General features: G+C 51.5%; 1 protein-coding gene across 1 annotated transcript in view; it reads right to left on the reverse strand.

Moving 5' to 3' along the window:
* The window catches only part of LOC119951190 (interferon-inducible GTPase 5-like), a 54,751-nt gene extending 39,139 nt beyond the window's left edge, over positions 1–15,612 (reverse strand). The window contains exon 1 of the mRNA XM_038774216.1: positions 15,449–15,612. The gene's annotated coding sequence lies outside the window, so the exon portion shown is untranslated. The remainder of the gene's footprint in view (positions 1–15,448) is intronic.
* Positions 15,613–19,009: the final 3,397 nt, after the last annotated feature.

A 19,009-nucleotide genomic window follows, 5' to 3' on the forward strand; every position in this document is an offset into this window, starting at 1 on the left:
ACATTCCCAGCTTTAATCACTGAGATCATCTGACCGCATAACCCTTTCAGAGTAACTATCAGGGTAAAACTGGCAGAATTATCCAAAGTTAATAGGTTTGTTGGATGGTTCCCAGCCTGGGGAATCAGGAAGATATGGGCTTTATTTCCAAGTCTGTTGGTGAAACACAACTTGGTGAGAATGTGAATGGTGAGGAGGATGTTAAGGTGCTTCAGGGTGATTGAGACAAGTTGAGTGGGCAAGTACAAGGCAGATGCAGTATAATGTGGATAAATATGAAGTTATTCACTTGTAAACGCACTAGTTTCTGAGGAGCTTCTGCTTTTACCTTCTGCGAAATGAAATGAAATGAAATGAAAATCACTTATTGTCACAAGTAGACTTCAAATGAAGTTAGAACATAGAACATAGAACGATACAGCGCAGTACAGGCCCTTCGGCCCTCGATGTTGCACCGACATGGAAAAAAAAACTAAAGGCCATCTAACCTACACTATGCCCTTATCATCCATATGTTTATCCAATAAATTTTTAAATGCCCTCAATGTTGGCGAGTTCACTACTGTTGCAGGTAGGGCATTCCACGGCCTCACCACTCTTTGCGTAAAAAACCCACCTCTGACCTCTGTCCTATATCTATTACCCCTCAATTTAAGGCTATGTCCCCTCGTGCTAGCCACCTCCATCCGCGGGAGAAGGCTCTCGCTGTCCACCCTATCTAACCCTCTGATCATTTTGTATACCTCTATTAAGTCACCTCTTAACCTTCTTCTCTCTAACGAAAACAATCTCAAGTCCATCAGCCTTTCCTCATAAGATTTTCCCTCCATACCAGGCAACATCCTGGTAAATCTCCTCTGCACCCGTTCCAAAGCTTCCACGACCTTCCTATAATGAGGCGACCAGAACTGTACGCAATACTCCAAATGCGGCCGTACTAGAGTTTTGTACAACTGCAACATGACCTCATGGCTCCGGAACTCAATCCCTCTACCAATAAAGGCCAACACACCATAGGCCTTCTTCACAACCCTATCAACCTGGGTGGCAACTTTCAGGGATCTATGTACATGGACACCGAGATCCCTCTGCTCATCCACACTACCAAGAATTTTACCATTAGCCAAATATTCCGCATTCCTGTTATTCTTTCCAAAGTGAATCACCTCACACTTCTCCACATTAAACTCCATTTGCCACCTCTCAGCCCAGCTCTGCAGCTTATCTATGTCCCTCTGTAACCTGCAACATCCTTCCGCACTGTCTACAACTCCACCGACTTTAGTGTCGTCTGCAAATTTTCTCACCCATCCTTCTGCGCCCTCCTCTAGGTCATTTATAAAAATGACAAACAGCAACGGCCCCAGAACAGATCCTTGTGGTACGCCACTCGTAACTGAACTCCATTCTGAACATTTCCCATCAACTACCACTCTCTGTCTTCTTTCAACTAGCCAATTTCTGATCCACATCTCTAAATCACCCTCAATCCCCAGCCTCCGTATCTTCTGCAATAGCCGACCGTGGGGAACCTTATCAAACGCTTTACTGAAATCCATATACACCACATCAACTGCTCTACCCTCGTCTACCTGTTCAGTCACCTTCTCAAAGAACTCGATAAGGTTTGTGAGGCATGACCTACCCTTCACAAAACCATGCTGACTATCCCTAATCATATTATTCCTATCTAGATGATTATAAATCGTATCTTTTATAATCCTCTCCAAGACCTTACCCACCACAGACGTTAGGCTCACCGGCCTATAGTTACCGGGGTTATCTCTACTCCCCTTCTTGAACAAAGGGACCACATTTGCTATCCTCCAGTCCTCTGGCACTATTCCTGTAGCCAATGATGACCTAAAAATCAAAGCCAAAGGCTCAGCAATCTCTTCCCTGGCTTCCCAGAGAATCCTAGGATAAATCCCATCCGGCCCCGGGGACTTATCTATTTTCATCTTGTCCAGAATTGCCAACACTTCTTCCCTACGCACCTCAATGCCATCTATTCTAATAGCCTGGGTCTCAGCATTCTCCTCCACAATATTATCTTTTTCTTGATTGAATACTGACGAAAAGTATTCATTTAGTATCTCGCTTATCTCCTCAGCCTCCACACACAACTTCCCACCAGTCCTTGACTGGCCCTACTCTTACCCTAGTCATTCTTTTATTCCTGACATACCTATAGAAAGCTTTTGGGTTTTCCTTGATCCTACCTGCCAAAGACTTCTCATGTCCCCTCCTTGCTCGTCTCAGCTCTCTCTTTAGATCCTTCCTCGCTTCCTTGTAACTATCAAGCGCCCCAACTGAAACTTCATGCCTCATCTTCACATAGGCCTCCTTCTTCCTCTTAACAAGAGATTCCACTTCTTTGGTAAACCACGGTTCCCTCGCTCGACCCCTTCCTCCCTGCCTGACTGGTACGTACTTATCAAGAACATGCAATAGCTGTTCCTTGAACAAGCTCCACATATCCAGTGTGCCCAACCCTTGCAGCCTACTTCTCCAACCTACACATCCTAAGTCATGTCTAATGGCATCATAATTGCCCTTCCCCCAGCTATAACTCTTGCCCTGCGGGGTATACTTATCCCTTTCCATCACTAACGTAAAGGTCACCGAATTGTGGTCACTGTTTCCAAAGTGCTCACCTACCTCCAGATCTAACACCTGGCCTGGTTCATTACCCAAAACCAAATCCAATGTGGCCTCGCCTCTTGTTGGCCTGTCAACATATTGTGTCAGGAAACCCTCCTGCACACATTGTACAAAGAACGACCCATCTAATGTACTCGAACTATATCTTTTCCAGTCAATATTTGGAAAGTTAAAGTCTCCCATAACAACTACCCTGTTACTTTCGCTCTTTTCCAGAATCATCTTCGCCATCCTTTCCTCTACATCCCTAGAACTATTAGGTGGCCTATAGAAAACTCCCAACAGGGTGACCTATCCTTTCCTGTTTCTAACCTCAGCCCATACTACCTCAGAAGAAGAGTCCCCATCTAGCATCCTTTCCGCCACCGTAATACTGTCCTTGACTAGCAGCGCCACACCTCCCCCTCTTTTGCCCCCTTCTCTGAGCTTACTAAAACACCTAAACCCCGGAACCTGCAACAACCATTCCTGTCCCTGCTCTATCCATGTCTCTGAAATGGCCACAACGTCGAAGTCCCAGGTACCAACCCATGCTGCCAGTTCCCCTACCTTATTTCGTATACTCCTGGCATTGAAGTAGACACACTTCAAACCACCTACCTGAACACTGGCACCCTCCTGCGAAGTCAAATCTGTGCTCCTGACCTCTATACTCTCAATCTCCCGTACCCCAAAACTACAATCCAGGTTCCCATGCCCCCGCTGAATTAGTTTAAACCCCCCCAAAGAGCACTAACAAATCTCCCCCCCAGGATATTGGTGCCCCTCAGGTTCAGATGTAGACCATCCTGTCTATAGAGGTCCCACCTTCCCCAGAAAGAGCCCCAGTTATCCAGAAATCTGAATCCCTCCCGCCTGCACCATCCCTGTAGCCACGTGTTTAATTGCTCTCTCTCCCTATTCCTCATCTCACTATCACGTGGCACGGGCAACAACCCAGAGATAACAACTCTGTTTGTTCTCGCTCTGAGCTTCCATCCTAGCTCCCTAAAGGCCTGCCTGACATCCTTGTCCCCTTTCCTACCTATGTCGTTAGTGCCAATGTGGACTACGACTTGGGGCTGCTCCCCCTCCCCCTTAAGGACCCGGAAAACACGATCCGAGACATCACTTACCCTTGCACCTGGGAGGCAACATACCAAACGTGAGTCTCTCTCGCTCCCACAAAATCTCCTATCTGTGCCCCTGACTATTGAGTCCCCAATTACTAATGTTCTACTCCTTTCCCCCCTTCCCTTCTGAGCAACAGGGACAGACTCCGTGCCAGAGGCCCGTACCCCATGGCTTACCCCTGGTAAGTCGTCCCCCCCACAAGTATCCAAAACGGTATACTTGTTACTCAGGGGAACGACCGCAGGGGGTCCCTGCACTGACTGCTTCTTCCCAGTCCCTCTTACAGTTACCCATCTATCTCCAGTCATTGGTGTAACTACTTCCCTGAAGCTCCTATCTATGACCCCCTCTGCCTCCCGAATGATCCGAAGTTCATCCAGCTCAAGCTCCAGGTCCCTAACACGGTTTTTGAGGAGCTGGAGTTGGGTGCACTTCCCACAGATGAAATCAGCAGGGACACTGACGGCGTCCCTCACCTCAAACATTCTGCAGGAGGAGCATTGTACTGCCTTCCCTGACATCACCTCTAGATTTAAAAAAAAAACAAGAAAAAGAAAAAGAAAGGAAGAGCTTACCTGATGTTACCTCAAACCCTGTTCCCGCTGAAAGTTAAGCAAATTTAAAGGCACTCACTCACCTTCACGACAGGCCCCTGCTCTCGCTTCCCAACCACCGTGGGGTGGGGGGGTTGGTTAGAGGAGGAGGTAGGGATGGGAAACACTCACAAAGTGTTTCGGGTTTAACAGTCACTTGCCAACAGCCTCTCCACAAACCACCTTCAACTTAGGCTGACCGCACTGCACGTATGCAAATTCCCCCAGAACAGCTGATCAGTAGCTCTGTTCTGCTGCCCTCTGCTGGATGCTTGTCTTCACTCAAACTCCTTGGGTCTCCTTCGCCGGTTCCCCTTCAACTTAGGCTGACCGCACTGCACGTATGCAAATTCCCCCAGAACAGCTGATCAGTAGCTCTGTTCTGCTGCCCTCTGCTGGATGCTTGTCTTCACTCAAACTCCTTGGGTCTCCTTCGCCGGTTCCCCTTCAACTTAGGCTGACCGCACTGCACGTATGCAAATTCCCCCAGAACAGCTGATCAGTAGCTCTGTTCTGCTGCCCTCTGCTGGATGCTTGTCTTCACTCAAACTCCTTGGGTCTCCTTCGCCGGTTCCCCTTCAACTTAGGCTGACCGCACTGCACGTATGCAAATTCCCCCAGAACAGCTGATCAGTAGCTCTGTTCTGCTGCCCTCTGCTGGATGCTTGTCTTCACTCAAACTCCTTGGGTCTCCTTCGCCGGTTCCCCTTCAACTTAGGCTGACCGCACTGCACGTATGCAAATTCCCCCAGAACAGCTGATCAGTAGCTCTGTTCTGCTGCCCTCTGCTGGATGCTTGTCTTCACTCAAACTCCTTGGGTCTCCTTCGCCGGTTCCCCTTCAACTTAGGCTGACCGCACTGCACGTATGCAAATTCCCCCAGAACAGCTGATCAGTAGCTCTGTTCTGCTGCCCTCTGCTGGATGCTTGTCTTCACTCAAACTCCTTGGGTCTCCTTCGCCGGTTCCCCTTCAACTTAGGCTGACCGCACTGCACGTATGCAAATTCCCCCAGAACAGCTGATCAGTAGCTCTGTTCTGCTGCCCTCTGCTGGATGCTTGTCTTCACTCAAACTCCTTGGGTCTCCTTCGCCGGTTCCCCTTCAACTTAGGCTGACCGCACTGCACGTATGCAAATTCCCCCAGAACAGCTGATCAGTAGCTCTGTTCTGCTGCCCTCTGCTGGATGCTTGTCTTCACTCAAACTCCTTGGGTCTCCTTCGCCGGTTCCCCTTCAACTTAGGCTGACCGCACTGCACGTATGCAAATTCCCCCAGAACAGCTGATCAGTAGCTCTGTTCTGCTGCCCTCTGCTGGATGCTTGTCTTCACTCAAACTCCTTGGGTCTCCTTCGCCGGTTCCCCTTCAACTTAGGCTGACCGCACTGCACGTATGCAAATTCCCCCAGAACAGCTGATCAGTAGCTCTGTTCTGCTGCCCTCTGCTGGATGCTTGTCTTCACTCAAACTCCTTGGGTCTCCTTCGCCGGTTCCCCTTCAACTTAGGCTGACCGCACTGCACGTATGCAAATTCCCCCAGAACAGCTGATCAGTAGCTCTGTTCTGCTGCCCTCTGCTGGATGCTTGTCTTCACTCAAACTCCTTGGGTCTCCTTCGCCGGTTCCCCTTCAACTTAGGCTGACCGCACTGCACGTATGCAAATTCCCCCAGAACAGCTGATCAGTAGCTCTGTTCTGCTGCCCTCTGCTGGATGCTTGTCTTCACTCAAACTCCTTGGGTCTCCTTCGCCGGTTCCCCTTCAACTTAGGCTGACCGCACTGCACGTATGCAAATTCCCCCAGAACAGCTGATCAGTAGCTCTGTTCTGCTGCCCTCTGCTGGATGCTTGTCTTCACTCAAACTCCTTGGGTCTCCTTCGCCGGTTCCCCTTCAACTTAGGCTGACCGCACTGCACGTATGCAAATTCCCCCAGAACAGCTGATCAGTAGCTCTGTTCTGCTGCCCTCTGCTGGATGCTTGTCTTCACTCAAACTCCTTGGGTCTCCTTCGCCGGTTCCCCTTCAACTTAGGCTGACCGCACTGCACGTATGCAAATTCCCCCAGAACAGCTGATCAGTAGCTCTGTTCTGCTGCCCTCTGCTGGATGCTTGTCTTCACTCAAACTCCTTGGGTCTCCTTCGCCGGTTCCCCTTCAACTTAGGCTGACTGCACTGCACGTATGCAAATTCCCCCAGAACAGCTGATCAGTAGCTCTGTTCTGCTGCCCTCTGCTGGATGCTTGTCTTCACTCAAACTCCTTGGGTCTCCTTCGCCGGTTCCCCTTCAACTTAGGCTGACCGCACTGCACGTATGCAAATTCCCCCAGAACAGCTGATCAGTAGCTCTGTTCTGCTGCCCTCTGCTGGATGCTTGTCTTCACTCAAACTCCTTGGGTCTCCTTCGCCGGTTCCCCTTCAACTTAGGCTGACTGCACTGCACGTATGCAAATTCCCCCAGAACAGCTGATCAGTAGCTCTGTTCTGCTGCCCTCTGCTGGATGCTTGTCTTCACTCAAACTCCTTGGGTCTCCTTCGCCGGTTCCCCTTCAACTTAGGCTGACCGCACTGCACGTATGCAAATTCCCCCAGAACAGCTGATCAGTAGCTCTGTTCTGCTGCCCTCTGCTGGATGCTTGTCTTCACTCAAACTCCTTGGGTCTCCTTCGCCGGTTCCCCTTCAACGTAGGCTGACCGCACTGCACGTATGCAAATTCCCCCAGAACAGCTGATCAGTAGCTCTGTTCTGCTGCCCTCTGCTGGATGCTTGTCTTCACTCAAACTCCTTGGGTCTCCTTCGCCGGTTCCCCTTCAACGTAGGCTGACCGCACTGCACGTATGCAAATTCCCCCAGAACAGCTGATCAGTAGCTCTGTTCTGCTGCCCTCTGCTGGATGCTTGTCTTCACTCAAACTCCTTGGGTCTCCTTCGCCGGTTCCCCTTCAACGTAGGCTGACCGCACTGCACGTATGCAAATTCCCCCAGAACAGCTGATCAGTAGCTCTGTTCTGCTGCCCTCTGCTGGATGCTTGTCTTCACTCAAACTCCTTGGGTCTCCTTCGCCGGTTCCCCTTCAACGTAGGCTGACCGCACTGCACGTATGCAAATTCCCCCAGAACAGCTGATCAGTAGCTCTGTTCTGCTGCCCTCTGCTGGATGCTTGTCTTCACTCAAACTCCTTGGGTCTCCTTCGCCGGTTCCCCTTCAACGTAGGCTGACCGCACTGCACGTATGCAAATTCCCCCAGAACAGCTGATCAGTAGCTCTGTTCTGCTGCCCTCTGCTGGATGCTTGTCTTCACTCAAACTCCTTGGGTCTCCTTCGCCGGTTCCCCTTCAACTTAGGCTGACCGCACTGCACGTATGCAAATTCCCCCAGAACAGCTGATCAGTAGCTCTGTTCTGCTGCCCTCTGCTGGATGCTTGTCTTCACTCAAACTCCTTGGGTCTCCTTCGCCGGTTCCCCTTCAACGTAGGCTGACCGCACTGCACGTATGCAAATTCCCCCAGAACAGCTGATCAGTAGCTCTGTTCTGCTGCCCTCTGCTGGATGCTTGTCTTCACTCAAACTCCTTGGGTCTCCTTCGCCGGTTCCCCTTCAACTTAGGCTGACCGCACTGCACGTATGCAAATTCCCCCAGAACAGCTGATCAGTAGCTCTGTTCTGCTGCCCTCTGCTGGATGCTTGTCTTCACTCAAACTCCTTGGGTCTCCTTCGCCGGTTCCCCTTCAACTTAGGCTGACCGCACTGCACGTATGCAAATTCCCCCAGAACAGCTGATCAGTAGCTCTGTTCTGCTGCCCTCTGCTGGATGCTTGTCTTCACTCAAACTCCTTGGGTCTCCTTCGCCGGTTCCCCTTCAACTTAGGCTGACCGCACTGCACGTATGCAAATTCCCCCAGAACAGCTGATCAGTAGCTCTGTTCTGCTGCCCTCTGCTGGATGCTTGTCTTCACTCAAACTCCTTGGGTCTCCTTCGCCGGTTCCCCTTCAACTTAGGCTGACCGCACTGCACGTATGCAAATTCCCCCAGAACAGCTGATCAGTAGCTCTGTTCTGCTGCCCTCTGCTGGATGCTTGTCTTCACTCAAACTCCTTGGGTCTCCTTCGCCGGTTCCCCTTCAACTTAGGCTGACCGCACTGCACGTATGCAAATTCCCCCAGAACAGCTGATCAGTAGCTCTGTTCTGCTGCCCTCTGCTGGATGCTTGTCTTCACTCAAACTCCTTGGGTCTCCTTCGCCGGTTCCCCTTCAACTTAGGCTGACCGCACTGCACGTATGCAAATTCCCCCAGAACAGCTGATCAGTAGCTCTGTTCTGCTGCCCTCTGCTGGATGCTTGTCTTCACTCAAACTCCTTGGGTCTCCTTCGCCGGTTCCCCTTCAACTTAGGCTGACCGCACTGCACGTATGCAAATTCCCCCAGAACAGCTGATCAGTAGCTCTGTTCTGCTGCCCTCTGCTGGATGCTTGTCTTCACTCAAACTCCTTGGGTCTCCTTCGCCGGTTCCCCTTCAACTTAGGCTGACCGCACTGCACGTATGCAAATTCCCCCAGAACAGCTGATCAGTAGCTCTGTTCTGCTGCCCTCTGCTGGATGCTTGTCTTCACTCAAACTCCTTGGGTCTCCTTCGCCGGTTCCCCTTCAACTTAGGCTGACCGCACTGCACGTATGCAAATTCCCCCAGAACAGCTGATCAGTAGCTCTGTTCTGCTGCCCTCTGCTGGATGCTTGTCTTCACTCAAACTCCTTGGGTCTCCTTCGCCGGTTCCCCTTCAACTTAGGCTGACCGCACTGCACGTATGCAAATTCCCCCAGAACAGCTGATCAGTAGCTCTGTTCTGCTGCCCTCTGCTGGATGCTTGTCTTCACTCAAACTCCTTGGGTCTCCTTCGCCGGTTCCCCTTCAACTTAGGCTGACCGCACTGCACGTATGCAAATTCCCCCAGAACAGCTGATCAGTAGCTCTGTTCTGCTGCCCTCTGCTGGATGCTTGTCTTCACTCAAACTCCTTGGGTCTCCTTCGCCGGTTCCCCTTCAACTTAGGCTGACCGCACTGCACGTATGCAAATTCCCCCAGAACAGCTGATCAGTAGCTCTGTTCTGCTGCCCTCTGCTGGATGCTTGTCTTCACTCAAACTCCTTGGGTCTCCTTCGCCGGTTCCCCTTCAACTTAGGCTGACCGCACTGCACGTATGCAAATTCCCCCAGAACAGCTGATCAGTAGCTCTGTTCTGCTGCCCTCTGCTGGATGCTTGTCTTCACTCAAACTCCTTGGGTCTCCTTCGCCGGTTCCCCTTCAACTTAGGCTGACCGCACTGCACGTATGCAAATTCCCCCAGAACAGCTGATCAGTAGCTCTGTTCTGCTGCCCTCTGCTGGATGCTTGTCTTCACTCAAACTCCTTGGGTCTCCTTCGCCGGTTCCCCTTCAACTTAGGCTGACCGCACTGCACGTATGCAAATTCCCCCAGAACAGCTGATCAGTAGCTCTGTTCTGCTGCCCTCTGCTGGATGCTTGTCTTCACTCAAACTCCTTGGGTCTCCTTCGCCGGTTCCCCTTCAACTTAGGCTGACCGCACTGCACGTATGCAAATTCCCCCAGAACAGCTGATCAGTAGCTCTGTTCTGCTGCCCTCTGCTGGATGCTTGTCTTCACTCAAACTCCTTGGGTCTCCTTCGCCGGTTCCCCTTCAACTTAGGCTGACCGCACTGCACGTATGCAAATTCCCCCAGAACAGCTGATCAGTAGCTCTGTTCTGCTGCCCTCTGCTGGATGCTTGTCTTCACTCAAACTCCTTGGGTCTCCTTCGCCGGTTCCCCTTCAACTTAGGCTGACCGCACTGCACGTATGCAAATTCCCCCAGAACAGCTGATCAGTAGCTCTGTTCTGCTGCCCTCTGCTGGATGCTTGTCTTCACTCAAACTCCTTGGGTCTCCTTCGCCGGTTCCCCTTCAACTTAGGCTGACCGCACTGCACGTATGCAAATTCCCCCAGAACAGCTGATCAGTAGCTCTGTTCTGCTGCCCTCTGCTGGATGCTTGTCTTCACTCAAACTCCTTGGGTCTCCTTCGCCGGTTCCCCTTCAACTTAGGCTGACCGCACTGCACGTATGCAAATTCCCCCAGAACAGCTGATCAGTAGCTCTGTTCTGCTGCCCTCTGCTGGATGCTTGTCTTCACTCAAACTCCTTGGGTCTCCTTCGCCGGTTCCCCTTCAACTTAGGCTGACCGCACTGCACGTATGCAAATTCCCCCAGAACAGCTGATCAGTAGCTCTGTTCTGCTGCCCTCTGCTGGATGCTTGTCTTCACTCAAACTCCTTGGGTCTCCTTCGCCGGTTCCCCTTCAACTTAGGCTGACCGCACTGCACGTATGCAAATTCCCCCAGAACAGCTGATCAGTAGCTCTGTTCTGCTGCCCTCTGCTGGATGCTTGTCTTCACTCAAACTCCTTGGGTCTCCTTCGCCGGTTCCCCTTCAACTTAGGCTGACCGCACTGCACGTATGCAAATTCCCCCAGAACAGCTGATCAGTAGCTCTGTTCTGCTGCCCTCTGCTGGATGCTTGTCTTCACTCAAACTCCTTGGGTCTCCTTCGCCGGTTCCCCTTCAACTTAGGCTGACCGCACTGCACGTATGCAAATTCCCCCAGAACAGCTGATCAGTAGCTCTGTTCTGCTGCCCTCTGCTGGATGCTTGTCTTCACTCAAACTCCTTGGGTCTCCTTCGCCGGTTCCCCTTCAACTTAGGCTGACCGCACTGCACGTATGCAAATTCCCCCAGAACAGCTGATCAGTAGCTCTGTTCTGCTGCCCTCTGCTGGATGCTTGTCTTCACTCAAACTCCTTGGGTCTCCTTCGCCGGTTCCCCTTCAACTTAGGCTGACCGCACTGCACGTATGCAAATTCCCCCAGAACAGCTGATCAGTAGCTCTGTTCTGCTGCCCTCTGCTGGATGCTTGTCTTCACTCAAACTCCTTGGGTCTCCTTCGCCGGTTCCCCTTCAACTTAGGCTGACCGCACTGCACGTATGCAAATTCCCCCAGAACAGCTGATCAGTAGCTCTGTTCTGCTGCCCTCTGCTGGATGCTTGTCTTCACTCAAACTCCTTGGGTCTCCTTCGCCGGTTCCCCTTCAACTTAGGCTGACCGCACTGCACGTATGCAAATTCCCCCAGAACAGCTGATCAGTAGCTCTGTTCTGCTGCCCTCTGCTGGATGCTTGTCTTCACTCAAACTCCTTGGGTCTCCTTCGCCGGTTCCCCTTCAACTTAGGCTGACCGCACTGCACGTATGCAAATTCCCCCAGAACAGCTGATCAGTAGCTCTGTTCTGCTGCCCTCTGCTGGATGCTTGTCTTCACTCAAACTCCTTGGGTCTCCTTCGCCGGTTCCCCTTCAACTTAGGCTGACCGCACTGCACGTATGCAAATTCCCCCAGAACAGCTGATCAGTAGCTCTGTTCTGCTGCCCTCTGCTGGATGCTTGTCTTCACTCAAACTCCTTGGGTCTCCTTCGCCGGTTCCCCTTCAACTTAGGCTGACCGCACTGCACGTATGCAAATTCCCCCAGAACAGCTGATCAGTAGCTCTGTTCTGCTGCCCTCTGCTGGATGCTTGTCTTCACTCAAACTCCTTGGGTCTCCTTCGCCGGTTCCCCTTCAACTTAGGCTGACCGCACTGCACGTATGCAAATTCCCCCAGAACAGCTGATCAGTAGCTCTGTTCTGCTGCCCTCTGCTGGATGCTTGTCTTCACTCAAACTCCTTGGGTCTCCTTCGCCGGTTCCCCTTCAACTTAGGCTGACCGCACTGCACGTATGCAAATTCCCCCAGAACAGCTGATCAGTAGCTCTGTTCTGCTGCCCTCTGCTGGATGCTTGTCTTCACTCAAACTCCTTGGGTCTCCTTCGCCGGTTCCCCTTCAACTTAGGCTGACCGCACTGCACGTATGCAAATTCCCCCAGAACAGCTGATCAGTAGCTCTGTTCTGCTGCCCTCTGCTGGATGCTTGTCTTCACTCAAACTCCTTGGGTCTCCTTCGCCGGTTCCCCTTCAACTTAGGCTGACCGCACTGCACGTATGCAAATTCCCCCAGAACAGCTGATCAGTAGCTCTGTTCTGCTGCCCTCTGCTGGATGCTTGTCTTCACTCAAACTCCTTGGGTCTCCTTCGCCGGTTCCCCTTCAACTTAGGCTGACCGCACTGCACGTATGCAAATTCCCCCAGAACAGCTGATCAGTAGCTCTGTTCTGCTGCCCTCTGCTGGATGCTTGTCTTCACTCAAACTCCTTGGGTCTCCTTCGCCGGTTCCCCTTCAACTTAGGCTGACCGCACTGCACGTATGCAAATTCCCCCAGAACAGCTGATCAGTAGCTCTGTTCTGCTGCCCTCTGCTGGATGCTTGTCTTCACTCAAACTCCTTGGGTCTCCTTCGCCGGTTCCCCTTCAACTTAGGCTGACCGCACTGCACGTATGCAAATTCCCCCAGAACAGCTGATCAGTAGCTCTGTTCTGCTGCCCTCTGCTGGATGCTTGTCTTCACTCAAACTCCTTGGGTCTCCTTCGCCGGTTCCCCTTCAACTTAGGCTGACCGCACTGCACGTATGCAAATTCCCCCAGAACAGCTGATCAGTAGCTCTGTTCTGCTGCCCTCTGCTGGATGCTTGTCTTCACTCAAACTCCTTGGGTCTCCTTCGCCGGTTCCCCTTCAACTTAGGCTGACCGCACTGCACGTATGCAAATTCCCCCAGAACAGCTGATCAGTAGCTCTGTTCTGCTGCCCTCTGCTGGATGCTTGTCTTCACTCAAACTCCTTGGGTCTCCTTCGCCGGTTCCCCTTCAACTTAGGCTGACCGCACTGCACGTATGCAAATTCCCCCAGAACAGCTGATCAGTAGCTCTGTTCTGCTGCCCTCTGCTGGATGCTTGTCTTCACTCAAACTCCTTGGGTCTCCTTCGCCGGTTCCCCTTCAACTTAGGCTGACCGCACTGCACGTATGCAAATTCCCCCAGAACAGCTGATCAGTAGCTCTGTTCTGCTGCCCTCTGCTGGATGCTTGTCTTCACTCAAACTCCTTGGGTCTCCTTCGCCGGTTCCCCTTCAACTTAGGCTGACCGCACTGCACGTATGCAAATTCCCCCAGAACAGCTGATCAGTAGCTCTGTTCTGCTGCCCTCTGCTGGATGCTTGTCTTCACTCAAACTCCTTGGGTCTCCTTCGCCGGTTCCCCTTCAACTTAGGCTGACCGCACTGCACGTATGCAAATTCCCCCAGAACAGCTGATCAGTAGCTCTGTTCTGCTGCCCTCTGCTGGATGCTTGTCTTCACTCAAACTCCTTGGGTCTCCTTCGCCGGTTCCCCTTCAACTTAGGCTGACCGCACTGCACGTATGCAAATTCCCCCAGAACAGCTGATCAGTAGCTCTGTTCTGCTGCCCTCTGCTGGATGCTTGTCTTCACTCAAACTCCTTGGGTCTCCTTCGCCGGTTCCCCTTCAACTTAGGCTGACCGCACTGCACGTATGCAAATTCCCCCAGAACAGCTGATCAGTAGCTCTGTTCTGCTGCCCTCTGCTGGATGCTTGTCTTCACTCAAACTCCTTGGGTCTCCTTCGCCGGTTCCCCTTCAACTTAGGCTGACCGCACTGCACGTATGCAAATTCCCCCAGAACAGCTGATCAGTAGCTCTGTTCTGCTGCCCTCTGCTGGATGCTTGTCTTCACTCAAACTCCTTGGGTCTCCTTCGCCGGTTCCCCTTCAACTTAGGCTGACCGCACTGCACGTATGCAAATTCCCCCAGAACAGCTGATCAGTAGCTCTGTTCTGCTGCCCTCTGCTGGATGCTTGTCTTCACTCAAACTCCTTGGGTCTCCTTCGCCGGTTCCCCTTCAACTTAGGCTGACCGCACTGCACGTATGCAAATTCCCCCAGAACAGCTGATCAGTAGCTCTGTTCTGCTGCCCTCTGCTGGATGCTTGTCTTCACTCAAACTCCTTGGGTCTCCTTCGCCGGTTCCCCTTCAACTTAGGCTGACCGCACTGCACGTATGCAAATTCCCCCAGAACAGCTGATCAGTAGCTCTGCTCTGCTGCCCTCTGCTGGATGCTTGCCTTCACACAAACTCCTTGGGTCTCCTTCGCCGGTTCCCCTTCAACTTAGGCTGACCGCACTGCACGTATGCAAATTCCCCCAGAAGTTACTGTGAAAAGCCCCTAGTCGCCACATTCCGGCGCCTGTTCAGGGAGGCTGTTACGGAAATTGAACCGTGCTGCCACATTGTTTCACCATGAGGAAATAAGGCCCATATCTTCCTGATGCCCCATTGTCACATTTCGGGGGCGCCCCAATGTTGTTCTGGGAATCTTTCTCGGACGTTCTGTTACGGGAATTGAACTGTTCTGCTGGTCTGCTTTCGAAGCCAGCGATTTAGCCCTGTGCTAAATAGAGCAAAAGAACATACAAAATATCGGGTAGCACGGTAGCACATGTGGATAGCACTGTAGCTTCACAGCTCCAGGGTCCCAGGTTCAATTCCCCGCTGGGTCACTGTCTGTGCGGAGTCTGCACGTTCTCCCTGTGTCTGCGTGAGTTTCCTCCGGGTTTTCAAGTTTCCTCCCACAGTCCAAAGACATGCAGGTTCGGAGGACTGGCCATGCTAAATTGCCCTTAGTGTTCAAAAAGATTAGGAGGGGTTATTGGGTTACGGGTATAGGGTGGAAGTGAGGGCTTAAGTGGGTCGGTGCAGACTCGATGGGCCGAATGGCCTCCTTCTGCACTGTATGTTCTACATTCTATCAAACAGGAGAAGGAATAGACCAAATGACCCATCAAACCTACTCGGTCATTTAATACGATCATGGCTGATGTTGAGCTTCAGCTTCACTTCCTGCCCTGCTGACAGAGAAAATTACACCCAGTACACTTTACTCACAGTTTGTCCAATCTCAGAGCCTTCACGCCATACCCGCTGAGCTCTGGGCTTCAGAATTGTGATAACACCAATTATTAAAAGCACACAGACATTCAACACACACAGACCTGTAGCTTGTCTGATCAGCAAAACAGGAGTGGCGAGAAAGGTACTTACATTGAACAGGCCCTTCATTGACTGTATTCTCTGTTTCTTTTCAGGTCTGGATACCTTTGAGCCACAAACTTAAAAAAAATGTTTAGAATGCTTTATGAGTGTTTGGAAGCTGGCTGGAGCTCCCTGTGGAAGAGAGGCCCAGGAGTGAAACAGCAACTAAATAAAATTATGAAAAGGGGTGGGGTTTATAAGAGAGCAGGAAGAGGAATTTCCTCTTGTTCCAGCTGCAGTTACAGTCATTAGAGAGATGGCAGGAAAACAGGTCCCTGTAAACATTTCACACAGCTAAACCCTGTGATGAGTTTCAGAACCTATTTCTGAAACAGAACAGGTTCAGTAGTGTCCTACTGTGCATCCTGAATTCAGACTCTGTGGGGGCGATTCTCCGCACTCACGACGGTGCGGAGAATAGCGGGGGTCGTAAATTTTTACGGCCTCGCTGGTCTGACGCCCTCCCGCTATTCTCCCCCCCCCCCCCCCACGCCCGCCTCCTGACACGAATCGCTGCCCGCCGTTTTTTTACGGCGAGCAGCGATTCTCAGCTGGCCGATGGGCCGAATTCCAAGCCCTTTATGACCGTTTTTAGGAACGTCAAACACACCTGGTTTGACCGTTCGTAAAACGGCCGTAAAGTTGCGATCTTGGGAACCATGGCACCGATTGGCACGGCAGTACCACGGCCGTGCCAAGGGTGCCATGGGCCCGTGATCGATGCCCACTGATCGCGGGCAGCGGGTACTTACCCCGCGCACTCTTTATCCTTCCGCCGCCCCGCTGTATCCATTCGCGGGGCGGCTGAGGGGCATACCGGCCCGCGCATGCGCGCGTTTCACCCAAATGCGTGATGACGTCATCCGCGCATGCGTGGGTTGGAGTCTTCCAATCCGTGCATGCGCGGCTGACGTCATGTGACGCGTCAGCCGTCGCAAACTCTGGAAAGCGGGCTTAACGAAATTCATTAAGCCCGCGATGCCGGAGTTCACGGCCGCGGCATGCTAGCCCCGACCGGGGACCAGAATTGTTTCCCGGTCGGGGGGGCGGAGGCTGGCGTCAAACCCGCCCGTTTTTGACGCCAGCCTCACGATTTCTCCCGGTTTCGGAGAATCACGCCCTGTGTCTTACCCAGGAAGTAGTTCATTCAGTAAAAGAGGGTGTTTCAGAACATTCAGACCAGGGTTAAAGCTGGTTGTTCATTAGCTGATCTGTATGTTTACTCAACCTTATCACCACTATCCCAAACTCCGTACACTCACTGAACAATTATCTATCTTGCTCACATTTAATTACCACTTGTCCTCAACAGTTTGACCCAGTGAGCTCCATATTTCCACAACCCATTATTTTAACAATACTTCCTGATTTCCCTCCTCAACAATCTGGTTCTAATTACAATAATGTTTCTCCTTTTTTCTTGATTCTCTGGCCAAATTTGTTGCATTCCTATGACACATGTGAGGAACATAAAAATTGTTATAGATTATACTTTATATTTTTGTGGCAGTAATATTAAACATAGTTTAAAATGCATACAGGCAGTGTTTCTACTGAAGCTGTGATTAAGGTGTCATAAAAGGTGACGTAATTATTGATATTAACCATCTAATTGTTCACAGAGTGATGGCTAATGGAACAATGTTTTGATCACAGGAGATTTCCTGGGGTACAGATAGTTTGAGGGATTGTATTTAGTCATAGCTAAGCTACTCATGGGACATCTTAATGGGATACAGATGAAGTAATTAAAGAGAGGAGCCAGATCGGTCTATATTTTATCAGTCTGATTTAAGATTTTAAGTTGAACAGCAGTTTTCCATAGAATTTGACAGAAGGACGTTCAGGCCATTCCTGAAAGGGTCTCTCTCTCCAATTATCTGCATAGATAAGCAAGCAACCTATTTTGTTAAGGGCAGCACGGTAGCATGGTGGTTAGCATAAATGCTTCACAGCTCCAGGGTCCCAGGTTCGGTTCCCGGCTGGGTCACTGTCTGTGCGGAGTCTGCACGTCCTCCCCGTGTGTGCGTGGGTTTCCTCCGGATGCTCCGGTTTCCTCCCACAGTCCAAAGATGTGCGGGTTAGGTGGATTGGCCATGCTAAATTGCCCGTAGTGTCCTAAAAAGTAATGTTAGGGGGGGGTTGTTGGGTTACGGGTATAGGGTGGATCCGTGGGTTTGAGTAGGGTGATCATTTGCTCGGCACAACATCGAGGGCCGAAGGGCCTGTTCTGTGCTGTACTGTTCTATGTCTATGTCTAAACCTGATTTATAATTGTCATTTGCACTGTATTGGGTTACTTAATTGGAATTAGTGACAGGTGTAGAAAGTAAGTTAAATTGAAAACTTTGAGGGTTTCTCGTCTGGGAAGGTAACAAAAGTTGGGGTCTGGTCTGGTGTCCTAACATATGGAAAAAAATAAACACAACACTGTATATTGAAAACTTTATCCTTATTGCCATTATTTGTAAAACTGGATATTTTCTGCCAAACCACGAAAATGAAGATGACTGCTAATAGTCATTTTTTAAAAGAAATTCCAATTAAGGGGCAAATTAGTATGGCCAATCCACCTAAACTGCACATCTTTGAGTTGTGGGGTTGAGACCCACGCAGACACGGGGAGAATGTGCAAACTCCACACTGACACTGACCTGTGATTGGGATTGAACCCGGGTCCTCAGCGCATGAGGCAGCAGTGCTAATCACTGTGCCACCATTTGGCCTCATCCTCCTCACTATTTACTGTCCCACCAATTTTCGTATCATCCGCAAACTTACTGATCAACCTTCCTACATTACATATCAAATTCATTTATATGAACCACAAACAGCAAGGGCCCCAACTCTGATCCCTGCGGGACCCCACTGGACACAGGCTTCCAATCAGAAAAACATTCCTCGACCAGAGTGGCCCTCTGTTTCACGCCACTCAACCAATTTTGGATCCAATTTGTCCTACTCTGATTAGCAGTGAGGTACAACTGTGTTTTGAAATGGAAGAGAGACATTGGGCACGATTCTCCGCCCCCACACCGGGAGGGAGAATCGTGGGAGGGCCGCACTGCCCCCCCCCCTATTCCCCCCGCCCCCCCCAAATGGCGTGTCACATTTTACGACACGCCGCTCAGAGAATCGCGGGCCGCCGTCATTGGTCGCTGCCGTCGTGAACGTGGCGACAGATGCTCGTTTGGGGCTTCTGGGGGGCGGAGAGGGGAGTGAGCACCACGACCGTGCTCGGGAGGGGACCGGCGAATTAATGGGACGCACTCTTTCCCCTCCGCCGCCCCTCACGATCAAGCCGCCACATCTTGCGTGGCAGCGGAGGGGAAGACGGCAACCGTGCATGCACGGGTTGGAGCCGGCCAACCCGCACATGCGCGGCTGACGTCATTAGGTGCGTCGGCTGTGTCATTCTCGGTACGCCGGGCCTTGATGCCAGCGAAAAAGCCCGGCGGCCGAGATTTACGGCACGGCCCCTCTAGCCCCTGGGCGAGGGGAGAATAGGGGTCCAGGAGCGGCCTCCGACGCGGCCTCCGATGCCGTTATGAACCTCTCTGGGTTTCACGA

This window comes from Scyliorhinus canicula, chromosome 17 (genome assembly GCF_902713615.1).
Source record: "Scyliorhinus canicula chromosome 17, sScyCan1.1, whole genome shotgun sequence".
In the NCBI taxonomy this organism is placed as follows: Eukaryota; Metazoa; Chordata; class Chondrichthyes; order Carcharhiniformes; family Scyliorhinidae; genus Scyliorhinus; species Scyliorhinus canicula.